This window comes from Lissotriton helveticus, chromosome 1_1, assembly GCF_964261635.1.
Source record: "Lissotriton helveticus chromosome 1_1, aLisHel1.1, whole genome shotgun sequence".
Lineage (NCBI taxonomy): Eukaryota > Metazoa > Chordata > Amphibia > Caudata > Salamandridae > Lissotriton > Lissotriton helveticus.
In genome coordinates, this window is record NC_136057.1 from 1,267,394,954 (window position 1) to 1,267,411,987 (window position 17,034).

Consider the following 17,034-nt stretch of genomic DNA (forward strand, 5'->3'; position numbering starts at 1 on the left):
CTGCGACTTGGGATTGTAAAGGGTACATATGAAGCATTCAAGGCGCTTTCTCTGCCCCTTGTGATTGTAAAGGGTACATCAGAAGCATTTGAGGTGCTTTGTCTGCCACTTGGGATTGTAAAGGTACATCTGGAGCATTGAAGGCGCTGTTTCTGACACTTGGGATTGTGATAGTCTCATGAACCTCAAGTGGATAGAAAACACTGTTCATTACACTAAAGGAGAAAGCATTGGGGAATTAAAAATACAAATGTGTATAGAGAGTGGGGACCATGTTGGAGGCGCTGCGAGAAAAAAAAGTCAGTAGCTGGAAAAGAGCACACCTGAAGGATAATCTATGCGGGAGGTAACCAAAACGCTACCTTAAATAGGATCTAAAACTGGATTTTAAGTCTAAGGAATCTGCGACCGGTACCAGTTTGCTTAGAAAAGTTGAGAAGCCCAACAGAAATGCTGGCTTACTGAAGGACATGGAAGGTTTGAAATCTGGAACGAACACTTCTCACAAGAAAACACCATTTATTGGGCAGAGAAGTACGGAGTCGGTTTTCAAGAAGCATTAGAAAAACTATAAATTATACCAGAAGCCGAAAAAGGATATGAAAACCTGCAGGCCACAGTGTGTTTGGGTTAACGGGAACCTGGGAAAAGTTTAGAAAGGAGGAGGGGCGCCTCGGAGCCACAGCTGCTAGTGGGTGCTCTGGGCTAATTGCTTCCTTCAGACCGGCGGCCCTGGCACACTAATAGGTTTTAATAAAAACTTCCAATTGGCCCAGTAAACCCCTCATTAAGCTGTTTTGGTGCATGAATTTAACAGCGGGTGGGGCATGAAGCTGCCTGGGGTCTTTAATTCCCAGCGTCTGGCGGAAGGTGGTGTTGTGACTGAAAACACTAGGGGGCAGATTTATGAGTTCTGGCGCATCTCTGCAAATCAGCAGGGATGTGCCAGAACTGATGCGTCACGCAATTCCCTCCTTGCGGCACCACAGATGCGCCGCATATACAATGGGCAGATGCGTGACGCATCTTGTGGTGTACGGGCAGCGCATTGCTGGAGTAGCGTCTCAAGTGCGACGCAACTCCTGCAATGTACAGAGGCCACCCATACATAACGTGGTGCGTCACTCCTTATGCCTGCTTCAAGCAGGCGTAAGGATTTGACGTAGCAGCGTTGTAAAACTGACTCAGTGAAATCTTGTAGATTTCACTGCGTCAGTTTTACGGGGCTTTCCTACGAGGGAATGCCCACCCTGCGACAGAACGCCCACATGAAACCTGACGCAGGTTTCATGTGGCGCAGGGCTTTACAACGTGACGCATCTGCCTAGATGCGTCACGTTGTAAATAGGTCGCAGGGATGCGCCACATTTTCGTGCCGTTGCGTCACGCAACGGTAGCGTAAACGTGGCGCAAGACGGACATAAATCTGCCCCTAGAGTTCCAGTGTCCGAGGCCATTCCGACATCCAAGGCTCTCACTAGCATCGGCCTAAGTGACAGCTTGAACAAGCAATGGCTGCACAGCCGTGAAAATGACACGGCCGCGCGGCGCGAAAGTCAGATGGCAGCTGTACATGTCGAGCTTGCTTGTACGCAAGCTGGTGTCCGGCAAAAGTAGCGCTTTTAAAAGCCAGCTACTCAATGTCTGGCATGCGCTGGCTCTAGCAAGACCTAAAAAGGGCTTCAGAAGAGGGATTCATCGATGCAGGTCTGGAGCCTTCCCACTTCCTGCTCGAGGCTTGCCACCTGCTGGCGAAGCTGTACCAGCTTGCGCAACACACAGCGTTGGAACAAGCGGTCCGCGATGGAGGGGTGGTTCGCAGCTGCTGGCCGGGATTAAAGAACTGGCTGCTGGCTGGAGGAACAGGGGCCTTGGGCAGTGCATAGGCCTCCTCAGCCTCCTCCTCCACCAGAGTCACCAGCCGACGGTATTCTGCCCGATTGGCCTCCATCTTCTGCCACTGCAGCTGGGCTGCTATCTCCTGCAGAGTAGGTGGTGGTGGTAGACCAAAAGGATTAGCTATATAAAGAAAGAAAGAAAAAGAAACAGACAATTTGTAAACAATGCTCTGTGCAAACGCTTGTTTAAAATTACATGGTGGCACAGTAGAAAGTACATTGCTGGTCCCATAGGGCCATTGGAATTTGATGTGATTAGGAGTCACAGGACAAGACAAAAGGAAGAGAATGTGTAGGCACTAGGAGCAGAGTAGAAGGGATGTGACACTGACGAAAGGGGCAGAGAGGGAGGTGTGGGGGACACATAGAGAGTTAGCAGGTGACAGGATGCAGTGAAATCAAACAGAGGCAGCTCTTCCCATGTAGAGGTCAGCTGGATATCGTAACTCTCTGTGGGTACTGGACACTCCGGAAAGAGATATTGAATAGCTTTCGACTGTACTGGGGCCACCCTGAAGGATGGGGGCACTCTCAAGGGTTAGCAGCCCCGTGCAAAGCAGTAGCCTATGTTACTTCCTTGAAGGGAAGGGGTGGTGAGAGGCAGTTAGAATTAATAAGATAGGGCTACAAGATGGGAAAGAGGAGAGGAGGAGGGACACAAAGGCAGACTAAGAATGGGCGAAATGTGCAAATTCGCGTTCCGCGAATTCGCACAAAATCAAAATCGCAATCCGCAAAATCCGCGAATTCATGCAAATTTGCGGATTTTTGTTTTTTTGCGATTTCTCACGTTTTTTGCGTGTTCGCTGGGTTTTTTGCGTGTTCGCGGGGCTTTTTGCGTGTTCGCGGGCCGCTTGCATTGCAAAGTTACCCATGCGGTCGTGTAGGGGCACAGCACCCTCTGGTTCACCACTGCCACCCTCTGGTTCACCACTGCCACCCTCTGGTTCACCCCTGCCACTCTCTGGTTCACCCCTGCGACCCTCTGGTTCACCACTGCCACCCTCTGGTTCAGCACTGCCACTCTCTGGTTCACCCCTGCCACCCTCTGGTTCAGCACTGTCACCCTTTGGTTCACCACTGCCACCCTCTGGTTCATCACAGCACCTCTGGTTCACCTCTGCCACCCTCTGGTTAACCACTGTCACCCTCTGGTTCAGCACTGCCACCCTCTGGTTCACCACTGCCACCCTCTGGTTCATCACTGTCACCCTCTGGTTCATCACTGCCACCCTCAGGTTCACCACTGCCACCCTCTACTGAGACCTTTTGTGACGCAGCGGCAGCACAAAAGATGCGCCATGGTGCTGGGTATTAACAACGTGACGCATCTGAGAGATGCGTCACGTTGTAAAGCTCTGCGCCATCAGGAGGCGTTCCAGCGCAGGGGAGGGCGTTCCTGCGCAGGAATGCCTCCTAAAAGTGGCTGAGTGAAATCTACAAGATTTCACTCAGTCACTTTTAGGCCAATGCTGCGTCAAAACCCTGCGCCTGCTTGAAGCAGGCGCAAGGCTTGATGCAGCATTGGGGAGATAGGGACCCCCAGAGCATTGCTGGAGCCAGCTCCAGCAATGCGCTGCTTTTATGGCACAGATGCGTGACGCATCTGTGCCGTTTTTGCCGCATGGTGCGCCGCATTGTAAATGCAGCGCCCCATGGGTGGCGGAGCTACGGCGCACAATAACTGGCGCATCCCTGGGGGTGCGCCAGTTATTGTAAATCTGCCCCTATACATTTAGCCAACGAGGGAGCACTTACTGATTAGACAGTAAAAAGTACTCCAGTTGAGTAGAGGTATTGCACAAAAAGGTGGCATCTTCGTGGACAAACACCCCCGTTAGACTCATTTTTTGTGCCCTTCTGCCCTCTGTTAGACTTGTTTTTCCCTTGTTTTTCTGCCCTTCTGCCCTCTGTTAGACTCGTTTTTCCCTTGTTTTTCTGCCCTTCTGCCCCCTGTTAGACTCGTTTTTTGTCCCCTACTGTCCTCTGTTAGACTCATTTTTCCCTTGTTTTTCTGCCCTTCTGCCCTCTGTTAGACTCGTTTTTTGTGCCCTTCTGCCCTCTGTTATTCCCTTGTTTTTGTGCCCTTCTGCCCTCTGTAAGACTTGTTTTTTGTGCCCTTCTGCCCTCTGTTAGACTTGTTTTTGTGCCTTTCTGCCCCGTTAGACTCGTTTTTTGTGCCTTTCTGCCCTCTGTTAGACTTGTTTTTCCCTTGTTTTTCTGCCCTTCTGTCCTCTGTTAGACTGGTATTTTGTGCCCTTCTGCCCTCTGTTAGACTCGTTTTTCCCTTGTTTTTCTGCCCTTCTGCCCTTTGTTAGACTGCTTTTTGTGCCTTTCTGCCCTCTGAATCACCACATCATCACTCAGCGCTACCCCAGCATCACTCAGCACCACCACATTATCACTCAGCACCACCACATTATCACTCAGCACCACCACAGCACCATTCAGCGCCACCACAGCATCACTCAGCGCCACCACAGCATTACTCAGTGCCACTACATTATCACTCAGCACCACCACAGGACCACTCAGCACCACCACAGCATCACTCAGCACCACCACAGCATCACTCAGCACCACCACAGCACCAATCAGCACCACCACAGCACCACTCAGCGCCACCACAGCATCACTCAGCACCACCACAGCATCACTCAGCACCACCACATTATCACTCAGCACCACCACAGCCCCACTCAGCACCACCACAGCATCACTCAGCACCACCACAGCATCACTCAGCACCACCACAGCACCACTCAGCACCACCCCAGCATCACTCAGCACCATCCCAGTATCACTCAGCACCACCACAGCACCACTCAGCATCACCACAGCACCACTCAGCACCACCGCAGCACCACTCAGCGCCACCCCAGCATCAATCTGCCCAACCATTCAACAACAACTGGTTCAAATATGTTCTCTCAATGTTTCAAACTTTATTACAAATGTCACAAAAAGATGTTAATATTTCACTTCTGTTCTTGGATTTTCATCACAATAAAATACACTGAACATAATCTTCACAAAAGTTATTTACAAAAGTTTAAGCTATTGCCATTATAAATTAAAATCACTTTTATTTAAGTATTAATTATTTAAAAAAATTAAAAGCCATTGTAATTTGTAATATCAATACAGCTAAGTCACGTAAATACAAACATGTTAATTTAGTTATTTTCAAAACCAACACATAAATAAAAAAAAATTGTCATTTACAAGACCAAAAGCTCAAACTTTCCTAATGCGAGACCTACTGCATTGCAAATGCTTGTTTTTATATCTGTCAGTGCTTCCCGTTGAGGTTTAATTTTCGTGACAGACGCCTCATTGCCTACTTGTAACTATTCTCTGACCCTGCTTCAAGGGTCAGAGCAGGGTCAGAGAATAGTTGCAAGTAGGCAACGAGGCGCCAGGAAGCACTTACAGGCTTACAACAGCAGGTGCCCAAGTTGAAGTTAATTTTTTTGTAACCCTTTTGTAAAAGGTTACAAAAAATTAGCTTCAACTTTTGCACCTGCTGCTGTAACCCTGTAAGTGCTTGGCTGAAAATTCATCCCCGCTGATTCGCGGATTTTACCGCGATTTCGCGAGATACGCGGATCGCGAAATCGCGGAAAATCCGCAAATTCCGCGAGCGGAACGAATTTTCAGCCCATGCTTAAGGCAGACAGATTTAAGAGAATGGAAAAAATTAAGAGGAGTGAAAGAATGGAGAGAGACAAGTAAAAGAAGAGGGTGGAGAAAAATGGAAGGATATGATAATAAAAGAGACCAGGCCTGGGCGTAGTATGCAGAGTTGTGCTGCCCATTCATTTAAACGTTATTCGGTTATTAGATAAAAACAACCATAAAAGTACAGTTAATACATTACATTTCAGAATATTAATAAAAACAATATTAATAATGACAAAAAATAAAATATGCTCATCATATTTCATTAGGTGATCGATTTTTGAGATCTAAAAACATTTTTAAAATACACAGAGAGAGATGCAACAGTTAATATGTTATCTAATCTTTGAATTGCTAAAAAAGCAGGGCGACACTGATTAAATTCCATGATCTTCAATATGGGCACAATCCATCTTCTCCTAGGGATTGTGTAAAATCGACAAAAAAAGAGGATATGAATGTCTGACTGCTCAGACAAATCATCGCAAGGGCACTTAATAAGTTGTTTTGACCAATTGTTCATATTGGGGAAACTGAGGGATCTGAATAACAAATTTAACCTAAAACGCGTTAATAAAAACCTTTCAAAGTCACTCATTTTTAATCTGATGTACGGTTGCATTTGGTCTGAAATCATTATTAATTGATGCTCGACCACAGTTTTTTTTTACATTTCTATATTGGTTCTGCACTCTCCCAGATACCTCATGCATATACCCTTAAGGACTTTTCTGGGGAAATCGCTCAAACGTGCGTGATCATCATAATATTCCAGATGGCCTATGTTTGAGAAAAACATCATTACATAACTTAGCCATCCCACCTTACCACCCTTCTCTAATCTCACCACGTCCCTTAAAATAGAGCGGTTGAAGGCACACTCCTCGGTGGTCCAGACCCTATGCCACAGAAGAACCGGTGCAACCTTAATAATATCTTCTAAATATGGCTCCCCTAGTTCAGCGTGGCAAGCGTATCTAGAGACACTGTCTGGGACTGCTAGAAGGAATTTCATAAAAGTGTTTTCCACCACCTGCAATGAATTCGCGTTTACATATCCCCATATTCCCGCGCCATATGTGGCAATTGCCGCACAGGTTGCTCTGTACACGGTTAAAAGCTCCCCAATTGATTTTTTGCCCATCCTTTTGCTAAAAGCTTTCAAGGCCATTATCGATTTGCAGAACAATAATGTCCTAGTCTTTATTCCACTGTTCCATAAACCAGATTGGTCAAATAAAACACCAAGGTATGGGAAGGTTGGGGTGTAATCAAGTGGTCTTGAATTAATGTATATTACTTCTTTCTTTGTGTTTGGCCCAGTGCCATAAGTCATACAGAACGTTTTAGTACAATTGATTCTCAGGTCCAGGTTAGTCATAAATTCTGAAAAAGTGTTAACCATCTTTTGCATGGCCAGGGGCGTCCTGGACATCAGAACCGCATAATCAGCGTATAAGAGCGCTGGGACAGATCTTTTGCCAACCAGCGGCATGTCCCTGCATTCCTGTAACAATATTCTTTCTACATCATTAATATAAATTGTAAAAAGAAATGGAGCAAGGACACAGCCTTGACGCACTCCTCTTGCAATGGTGAACGGATCAGTACACTCTCCATTTTTTCCCGTACCTGACTCGAACTGAAGCCCCCGAATAAAGTTCCCTGAGAAAACTAATTATATTTTTCTCTACCCCAAGTTTCTCTAGGATCATCCATAGTTTAGTGTGGGTGACGCAATCGAAAGCTGACGTTAAGCCAATGAAAGTTAAAAACATGCGACCACCCTTGGCTTTAGTGTATTTTTCTAAAAGAACGTGCAAATTAAGGCATTAATCAATAGTACAGAGGCCTTTTCTAAAACCATACTGTAGATCACTAATTATTGAGTGTTCGTCAGCCCATATTTGTAATCTATTTAAAATCACACGGACAAAAATCTTAATGGTTGAGTCTAACAATGATATAGGGCGATAGCATTGGCAACTTGATCTATCTCCCTTTTTAAATATTGGTACAATTATCGACTCACACCATGAGGGTAGCAAGCCATTTGAACAGGATGCACTAAAACGTTGGGTAAGAAGCGGGCCCCACAGATCCGTATTGTTCTTATACAGGTCAACCGGGACCCCATCTGGGCCTGGGGCTTTTCCTCCTGCGCTTTCTTTTATACTTGCGTTTACTTCATTCTAAGAGATACCCAAATCCAATTTAATACTAGTATGTACAGTGTCCTCCATCGTAATATTCTGGGTTGGGTATTGATCCCGTTGACTTACAGCACTGTACAGATCTACATAATGCTTAACCCACTCAGTTTCGGAAATGGCTATTTCTATCCTGGCCTTTGTTTTATCTGTTAAAAAGGGGCATTTACTGCTTTCCAAAAAGCTGCTGTATCTCTACTCAAGGATGCCTCACACAATGTATCCCAAGCTTCCTTTTTAAGGATATCCTTTCTCTTTTTCAGGATCATCTTATAATCCTTCCTTAGCTCCTTAATTAAGTTACGATTTTTATCAGGGGCATTTAGGGCATATTTGAGTTTAATATAAGACTTGGTACAAGTTGTATCAAACCAGCTCGAAGTATTCTCCTTAAGATTTTTCATCTCCACCCAAAGGCTATTTTTAATGTGTGTTGCAATAATCATAAAATTTTGAATAACTACAAGATCACCAGCATTTTCGTCCAGACAAGCATCAATACTAAAATTGCATGTCTTTATTAAATTAAAAAGAAAATCCTCAGGGACCACTTTGGTCCACTTTAAGGAGTAACCATTCTGCCTGTTCAGGGCGATGTTTCCTACATATTGTCTAGGGGTACAATTTTTAGCATGATCATTGCATAGGTTTGAGATCTCCAGACTTAAGGGAAAGTGGTCACTTAATAGGTTATCCAAGACTTTGAACATTTGAACCTCTCCCCCATATCTGGCCGATATCAATACAAAATCTATTGTTGAGTATGCACCTCTGCCATTGAACGTGGGGCAAAAAGGACATCACTGCGACAGATTCTGTTTGCGAAGCCCTTATAACAGGTAAAAATAATTTCGTTTAGGTAGTCCCCACATGTGGTATGTTCAAAATGGCTTAAACTAATCTCATTTTCCAGCGTTATACCACATGTACCTTTTTTACCTCGTTTACACAAGGAACAATTAAAGTCCCCTCCCCAAATGACACAGACTGCTTTAGCTCTCCCGCCCAACAAACATTTGATATCCTTACCCAGGATTTTCAACATTTCTTCCACAGCCTCCACCAATACGTTATTGTAAAAATTAACAATAATCATGCAAGAGACTTTATCAATATGCATCCTAATTATGTGGTAGTACCTATTATTGAAGGCTATCTCAATCTTATGACATTTAAATAGGTTCGACACATAGGTACACAGCCTCCCTTTAACCCTGCCATGTAGTGAACTAATTGCGGGTGAATGAAAGGTTTTAAAACCACACACATGATGAGCCTCTATAGTCCATGTTTCTTGTAAGCTCACTATATCATGCTCATTCACAAGATTAACCCAGTTATGGTAAGGCATTTTTGCTTTTAAACCTGTGATGTTCCAAAACATTATTGACCATGAACCCATATTGGTCGGAACATCCGCTATGCCAATAGATCCGGAAATTTCCTGATTATCTACTGACAGTATATTCACATCAATGCCACTCTCCTTCAATGCACACGCACATTCGCTATTAATTTCCCCGGATCTTACCCCTTGGTCCGCCCATTTACAATTTGCTCCTTCATGTGCATTCCCCCATCTCGATCTTACATTTACAGCGGAAGGGACCGATTTAACAATAGAATCTGGATCCCAGTCAATCAATCCCCTCCAACCCTTGGAGCATATCAAAACGATTAAATGTAGGAATACTAAACTTGTCTCTATATGCAGCAGTAAACCCGCTTTGCTGCATTTCTATGACATTTGACGGACCAAAAAGTGAGGACGGATAGAAATAACTCAAATCAAGACTTTGTATACTGCCATCACCTTTTTGGTGTTGCCAGTCACAAATATGCTTTACCACCTGTCTGTTTCTAAAATTCACAATGATACAGTCATCTGTTAAATCTTTTGTTCTATGGCTGACCCAGCTCAACCTCTGCACGAATAGAATTTCGGCATGGATGTTACCCGGGAGTGGTCTATTATTGTTCAACCAAAAGGTGACCGTATTTTTTAATTCACAATGGGTTTCTACTTTGTCACTGTACATCTCAGGCACCCCGGTCAGCACCACGGTATATGGGGCGGAAAATCAGGTGGCAAATCAATGCATGGGTGAATAATCTTTTGTTTGTCAGCACTTGAAATTCTCTTTTCTATATGTGTAGTTTTTCCATCCCCCTCCACTGCCACAAAATCCTTTGCAGCCTCCCCCCTGCGCTCTTTCCTTCCTTCCCCTACAGTAGCCTCTGCCCTTTCCCCAGTAATTATACCATCCTGGCTATTCTCGTGTTGTAGCCTATATCAATGTATTAGGTGTTGAAGAAGCTATTACTGGTATAGTATTATTAGTAGATTGACCTATTGCGGTTTGTGCTACAGGGCCTTGATTCTGTATGCTAACAGCAAGTTTTTCCAATATATATGAGTTAACTGTAACTACCTGTTCTAACTTCCTTAGTTTCTCCATTAAGGTTTTAATTCTCTCCAATAAGGGTAACATTAGGGATTTCATTATCTGCTCTACTTGCTCCATAAAACCTTCGGGAATTTGGGATAGTAACACCGGAGGCTGGGGCGGCTGTACAGCGAGAGTATTTGGGGCTGGAGTTAGTAACTGTGATGGCACGCTAGTTAATAATGGCTGAATCGATGTTACTGGGTTCCGGACTTTTTTGGATGTTTTTATTACTTTTGGGCACCTTCCCTTCTGTGATTGGGCCTGGGGCTGGTAGTTGTTTTTTAGCTTATAAATTGGCCAGAGAATTAGAAATGTTCATACCTACGGACCTATTTTCAGCCGGTGGGGTGCTTTCTTTAGATGTATTCAACGAAGCACAGTCAGCAGACCCAATACTCACTCCCACCAGAATGTCATTATTACATGTCTGAATACGTGGCTGTTCCGGTGTAATAGCTGACATAATGGGACCCAATGATGATCATTTAGAATATAAAGGTTCTAGTGATAGACGCCTTTCTGTAAGGGCGATTTCATGCTCCAAAACTATTGCAGCCCTGGTTATAAATTGATCCAATGTTCCGTAACATTCCCCCCAATAGCACCTGGTGCTGCCTTCCTCCCCTTTCTACATCGTAACGCCATTATTCCTAGATTTTATAATGTTTCACCTTTCCTAAACTATAATATGTACAAAGATTAAATAAATGAATAATACGCAGGTAGTACAGCTAGGCACAATAAAAGAAACAATCCAAGTCCAATGAGTAAATAGTCTTACTGTAGCAACAAAGTTAGAGGGGAGGCCCGGCCCAGCTTCTAGCAGTCTCCGACGGGCCCGCCCTTGGCTCGGACCACTCCCGGTGCGCGTCCCGTGCAGCGGAGGTGACGAAGATCTTAAGTAGCCAACGGACAATACAGGGCAGGTGTAGCGTGACCCGTCCCCCCTGGGACCTGGAGTTGCTCCGCAGGTCTGGGCGCTTCAAGACAGTCAGGCAGAAACAAAACAGCGCAGCGGTTCCCGCGGAGCGGGAGCGGCAAGGTGTTAGGCTGCTGTGATCGATGCAGGGCAGGTGTGGCGTGTCCCGTTGCCCCCTGGGACCTGGAAACTCCCTCCGCAGGTCTGGCCGGTTCAAGGCAGTCAGGCAGAAACACAACAGCGCAGCGGCTCCCACGAAGCTACCCAAAACTTTGCGAAGTTACACAAAATCGCCGCAAAATTCCGCGAGTGGCGGAGTGCAGGACAAACTGCAGTTTGTGCGGGTATACCTGCCGCTCGAGTAGAAATTCTACCCTAGAACTTAGTGTTCGTGATCATGAATGAGCGAGGAAAAACTCCGCTGCACATGGTGAATCGGAGTTTTCTGCACTTCTTGAACTCCGTGGAGTGCGAAGTGAAGAAAACTCTGCAAACTCCGCGAACGGAGCAAAGTTTACCGCCCAGGCCTAGAGGAGACACAGAAGGAAACATAGGCAGATAGAGGGCATGGAAATGGAGACAGAGCGTGGATTCAATGAACGAGAGATGGACAAGGGAATGAAATGAAGAACGAGGAGAAAAAAAAAATGCTGACAGAGAAAGAGACAGGAAAATGATGGAAGAGTGACTACACGCAAAATGAGTTGTTCGGATGGGACGGGGCAAAATAAAGAACTAGTGGAAGTGCGAACGAAGAGAAAATTGCTGAAATTCCAGTGTGAGCCAGGAATGACAGGGAGGAGAGAATCAGAGTGAAATATGAGCTGCTCAGTCAGCCAGCACCTTGCTTTATATAGACCTGACAACAAATAACTCTAAAAGGTAGGGGATGGGTAAATTGGCTTTGGAGGAGGAAGAGAGGGCTGAGAGAGGAGAAGCAAGGCAAGCAGCAACAAAGTGAAGCAGCAGGAGGTGGAGGGAGCGGGAAAGGAGGAAAGTGCATTCGCTCACTTTGAGTTAGTTAACATTAGTTGTTCCTCTGGGTTTTTATCGGTTGATGTTTGTTCGCCTGTGGCATCCTTCCGCATGGGGCAGAGCCGCCTCATCATAGGCTGTGCTCTGTGCCTGCTCACACTTGAGAGCTGAGAAACAGCTTTGAGCCAGAGGCACCTCCTTAATAGATCAGGCCTGGTGCTTAGTGAAGGAGTCTGTGGTCCAGGGGGCAGTGACTCCAGCCAGTCTGCAAAGGTCGGTTTGTCGTAATTTGGCAGTGACTAGGTTAGCATTTAGCTCAGCTACACAAACTTTCGTGTTTAACTTGACCAAACTTGCGGGGGCCATTTTGTATTCCCTGGCTTCCATTTTGTATGAACATGCGGCCTCGTGGTCAGCATGCCCTTTTGTCCTTTCTCGGTACCAATGACCATTTACCTTGCCCGGCAACAGGCTATTTTTAGCACTGGTCAAACTCACGCATGCGTACTCGAACATTTAGATTAATGAGCGGTCACCTCTTAGGAATGTTCTCCAAAACTGACCAGTGGTACTAAACTCCTCCCACATGTTGGCTGTGTTCCAAAAATGCCCTTATATGTACTTAAACTGTTTCAAAAGTATACCGTCTACCCTTTTTATTGCTGTTAAACTGTATAAAAGAGGTCACGCACCGATGTCCGGTGTGATACTTCTTGCATTGCCTAAGGGTGCTGTAGGAATGTACCACCAACCCATGGGGTCTTAATAAACTTGTCTTTTGCATTTCCAGTTTCAGTGCCAACTTCTATTCTATGGTGTTCGAGAGTTTTTTGCAGAGTATGTAGACCTGACAGAACCCGATACCACAAATTGGCGACCACGAAGGGACTCATCGGCGACTCGGATGCCCGAAGGAGAGGTCGTGACGAAGGATTGGAAACTCGCCTTGGACGCGTACGCTGCCATTGAGTGACCCGAGTCTTGGCACCCACGGTGGTTTTTTCCTTTCCTTCCGATCTGACCTTCCAGGTGGCGCCGGTCCTCGACTGAGATCCTGATCGGTTGGGTTGTCGTACAGTGGCCATTTGGCTGATTCGGTCAAGGAACTTGGCAGTTGGAACCTGGACGTTTGAGAATATTTGGTAAGCTTGTGATTGGTAAGGTAGTCTACTGACACTTACTGTGGCTTTTTGGATTTGTTTGAGTTAGCTAACATTTGGACCTATGATTTGAGTGATATGTGGAGTGCACCTCACATAGACAGGTATGTAGAGATATTTCTCTGACTTCTTATTTGTTTGAACGGCACACCATGTGTAAAACATATTAAGTGCTATTTTTGTAATATCGCGTTTTCGTGATATTTTGACATGCCTGTTTTAAGCACACTCCGAGGAATGTGCTGTTTTGGAAACGGTACCTGTTATCGATTAAATGAATCTCAGCCGGCTCCCCCAGAGGGGACACCTAATCGTGAAATGTACATAAAATTTGGCCTTACCCCTATTATGTATAGTACATTGTGGCACAAATGTACGAAAACTGATCATGAATTGCAATGGCCACTACATGGGTCGTTTGATTTACGAAAGGTTCAATATGTGGAGCAGTGTTTGTTTCAGCGCAGGTCTAGACAGGATATGTTTGATTGTGTGCGTATGTGGGAGAAAGCGGTGCGTGAACGAATGAAGCGTGAACAAGCCTTGGCGGACAAAGAGCAGCGGAAGGCTGCTCGTGACAAAGCTTTACAGTTGCAGGAAAAAGAATTGCAGGAACAGAAAGAGAGGGAGACTCGAGAACGTAATTTGCAGGTTAATGGTCAGTTTCTTAGGAATGTTCTCCAAAACTGACCAGTGGTACTAAACTCCTCCCACATGTTGGCTGTGTTCCAAAAATGCCCTTATATGTACTTAAACTGTTTCAAAAGTATACCGTCTACCCTTTTTATTGCTGTTAAACTGTATAAAAGAGGTCACGCACCGATGTCCGGTGTGATACTTCTTGCATTGCCTAAGGGTGCTGTAGGAATGTACCACCAACCCATGGGGTCTTAATAAACTTGTCTTTTGCATTTCCAGTTTCAGTGCCAACTTCTATTCTATGGTGTTCGAGAGTTTTTTGCAGAGTATGTAGACCTGACAGAACCCGATACCACAAATTGGCGACCACGAAGGGACTCATCGGCGACTCGGATGCCCGAAGGAGAGGTCGTGACGAAGGATTGGAAACTCGCCTTGGACGCGTACGCTGCCATTGAGTGACCCGAGTCTTGGCACCCACGGTGGTTTTTTCCTTTCCTTCCGATCTGACCTTCCAGGTGGCGCCGGTCCTCGACTGAGATCCTGATCGGTTGGGTTGTCGTACAGTGGCCATTTGGCTGATTCGGTCAAGGAACTTGGCAGTTGGAACCTGGACGTTTGAGAATATTTGGTAAGCTTGTGATTGGTAAGGTAGTCTACTGACACTTACTGTGGCTTTTTGGATTTGTTTGAGTTAGCTAACATTTGGACCTATGATTTGAGTGATATGTGGAGTGCACCTCACATAGACAGGTATGTAGAGATATTTCTCTGACTTCTTATTTGTTTGAACGGCACACCATGTGTAAAACATATTAAGTGCTATTTTTGTAATATCGCGTTTTCGTGATATTTTGACATGCCTGTTTTAAGCACACTCCGAGGAATGTGCTGTTTTGGAAACGGTACCTGTTATCGATTAAATGAATCTCAGCCGGCTCCCCCAGAGGGGACACCTAATCGTGAAATGTACATAAAATTTGGCCTTACCCCTATTATGTATAGTACATTGTGGCACAAATGTACGAAAACTGATCATGAATTGCAATGGCCACTACATGGGTCGTTTGATTTACGAAAGGTTCAATATGTGGAGCAGTGTTTGTTTCAGCGCAGGTCTAGACAGGATATGTTTGATTGTGTGCGTATGTGGGAGAAAGCGGTGCGTGAACGAATGAAGCGTGAACAAGCCTTGGCGGACAAAGAGCAGCGGAAGGCTGCTCGTGACAAAGCTTTACAGTTGCAGGAAAAAGAATTGCAGGAACAGAAAGAGAGGGAGACTCGAGAACGTAATTTGCAGGTTAATGGTCAGTTTCCTATTCAACGTCCTCTTTATCCTGTCCTTACTAATGAAACAGATGATTTTTCATTGCTAGATCGTTGCCCGCCTCCGTATGTTCTGCCTACGGCCCCGGATGAGGATTCGAGCGAGGATGATCAGAGGGATAGTCGCACCAGGCTAAGTGTTGATCGGGCTACGGAATTACGCGGGTTTGCTCGTAAACTTAATAATAATTCTATAACTGTTTCAGAGATTGATGGTTCTATGCGTAAGTGGTCTGAAAAAGAACGATTATATTTTCTGGATCATTTTGGAGAGGAAGTAGTTGAACGGTTTAGAAAATGTTCACTTGAATTGGAACCTAAGGATATATCAGTTGGTCGTGATAATTTACGTAAAGGTATTTTTGTTCTTGCGGATGGGTTTTTCCAGCGATTGGTTCAGCTACGGGATGAGACGTTACGACTACGGGCGTTGAAAAAGGCAACGGGTTCGCCTGCGTCTGGATCGACGGAAGTATCCAAAGAGTGTCCTATCTTTGAAACAGATAAGAGTGCTACAGTCCATGTTATGCCTATGCGAGAAGCTGCGCCTTTGTATGTTCCTCCTAAAGGGCAAGGCACAGATGATGATAAGACGTCTGTAAATGCGAAGGGTTATTTTATATATAATTGGGTTTATACGCCTTGGAATAGAACAGATGTTATGACACTTAAAAATGCTTTGCCTGACCCCCGTAAAAATCCAGCAGCCTTCTATGAAGGAGTGGAAGGTGCTATTTCTTCGTGTGTTATGACGTTAGTTGATATTGATCTTTTCTTTGGGTTAATACTGCCACCTGATATGTGGAGGGCGATTCGTAAGTTTGATGATCGAGCGGTTTTGGGTGCAGATTGGAAGGACTTAGCTCAAGCTGATTTGGCTAGGGAACCCGAGTGTAAGCCATGTCAATTAATTTTAGACCTCCCGGAGGCTATTTTGAATAAATTAAAAAAGCTTGTTCCCCCTAAGAAAATTGATTGGACAATGTTGGCTTTGTGTAAACAGAAGCCGGATGAATCGGTCTCTGACTTTTTTTCACGTTTCGAGGAAGCGTTTCATGATTATAGTGGTCAATTATTAACAGAGGACACGGGCAGGCATTTGTTTGTTGATAAGTATGTGGCTAATCTCCTACCGGAGATTGCAAAACGTTTAAAGACTAGTGAAAGTTCATGGACCACGGCAACCCCTGCTTCTTTATTGACTATGGCTCAGTATTACGAACGACAGGAATTGGAGGTTAAGGAAAGTAGTGATAAGAAAGCAAAAGATTTGAAGACGAAGGTGATGTTGGCTCAGGTTTACGCTACGCAGCCGAGGGGGAGATAGGGGGAGACGTGGATCGTATGGTACATCTTCTGCTCGTTCCGATATTTCTGAGGATCAGTGTGCATACTGTAAACAGTTTAGACATTGGGCTTCGGATTGTCCGGTGCTTCAAGAACAGCGTAATCAGCGTGGTCGAGGAAGTGGAAGGTCTCGGAATAGTTATTCAGGGTTGAGGGGTGGAGCAAACGATCGTGGTAGGTTTGAAGCGAGAGGTCGTGGTCAGGCTGATTATAATACTTTTGATCGACGGAATCAGTATCAGATAGCTGAAGGAGAGTATACTGAGTCTCAGGATAATACGTATGCATAGGATTGCGTAGGATGGGGTGTGGAATCGGTTAAAGTACCAGTAGATCAAAGGGGTCCATATATATCAGCACATGTTTTGGGTTCTACTGATCAGTTTCTGGTTGATACAGGAGCTACTCGTAGTGCTCTGTCCAAACACT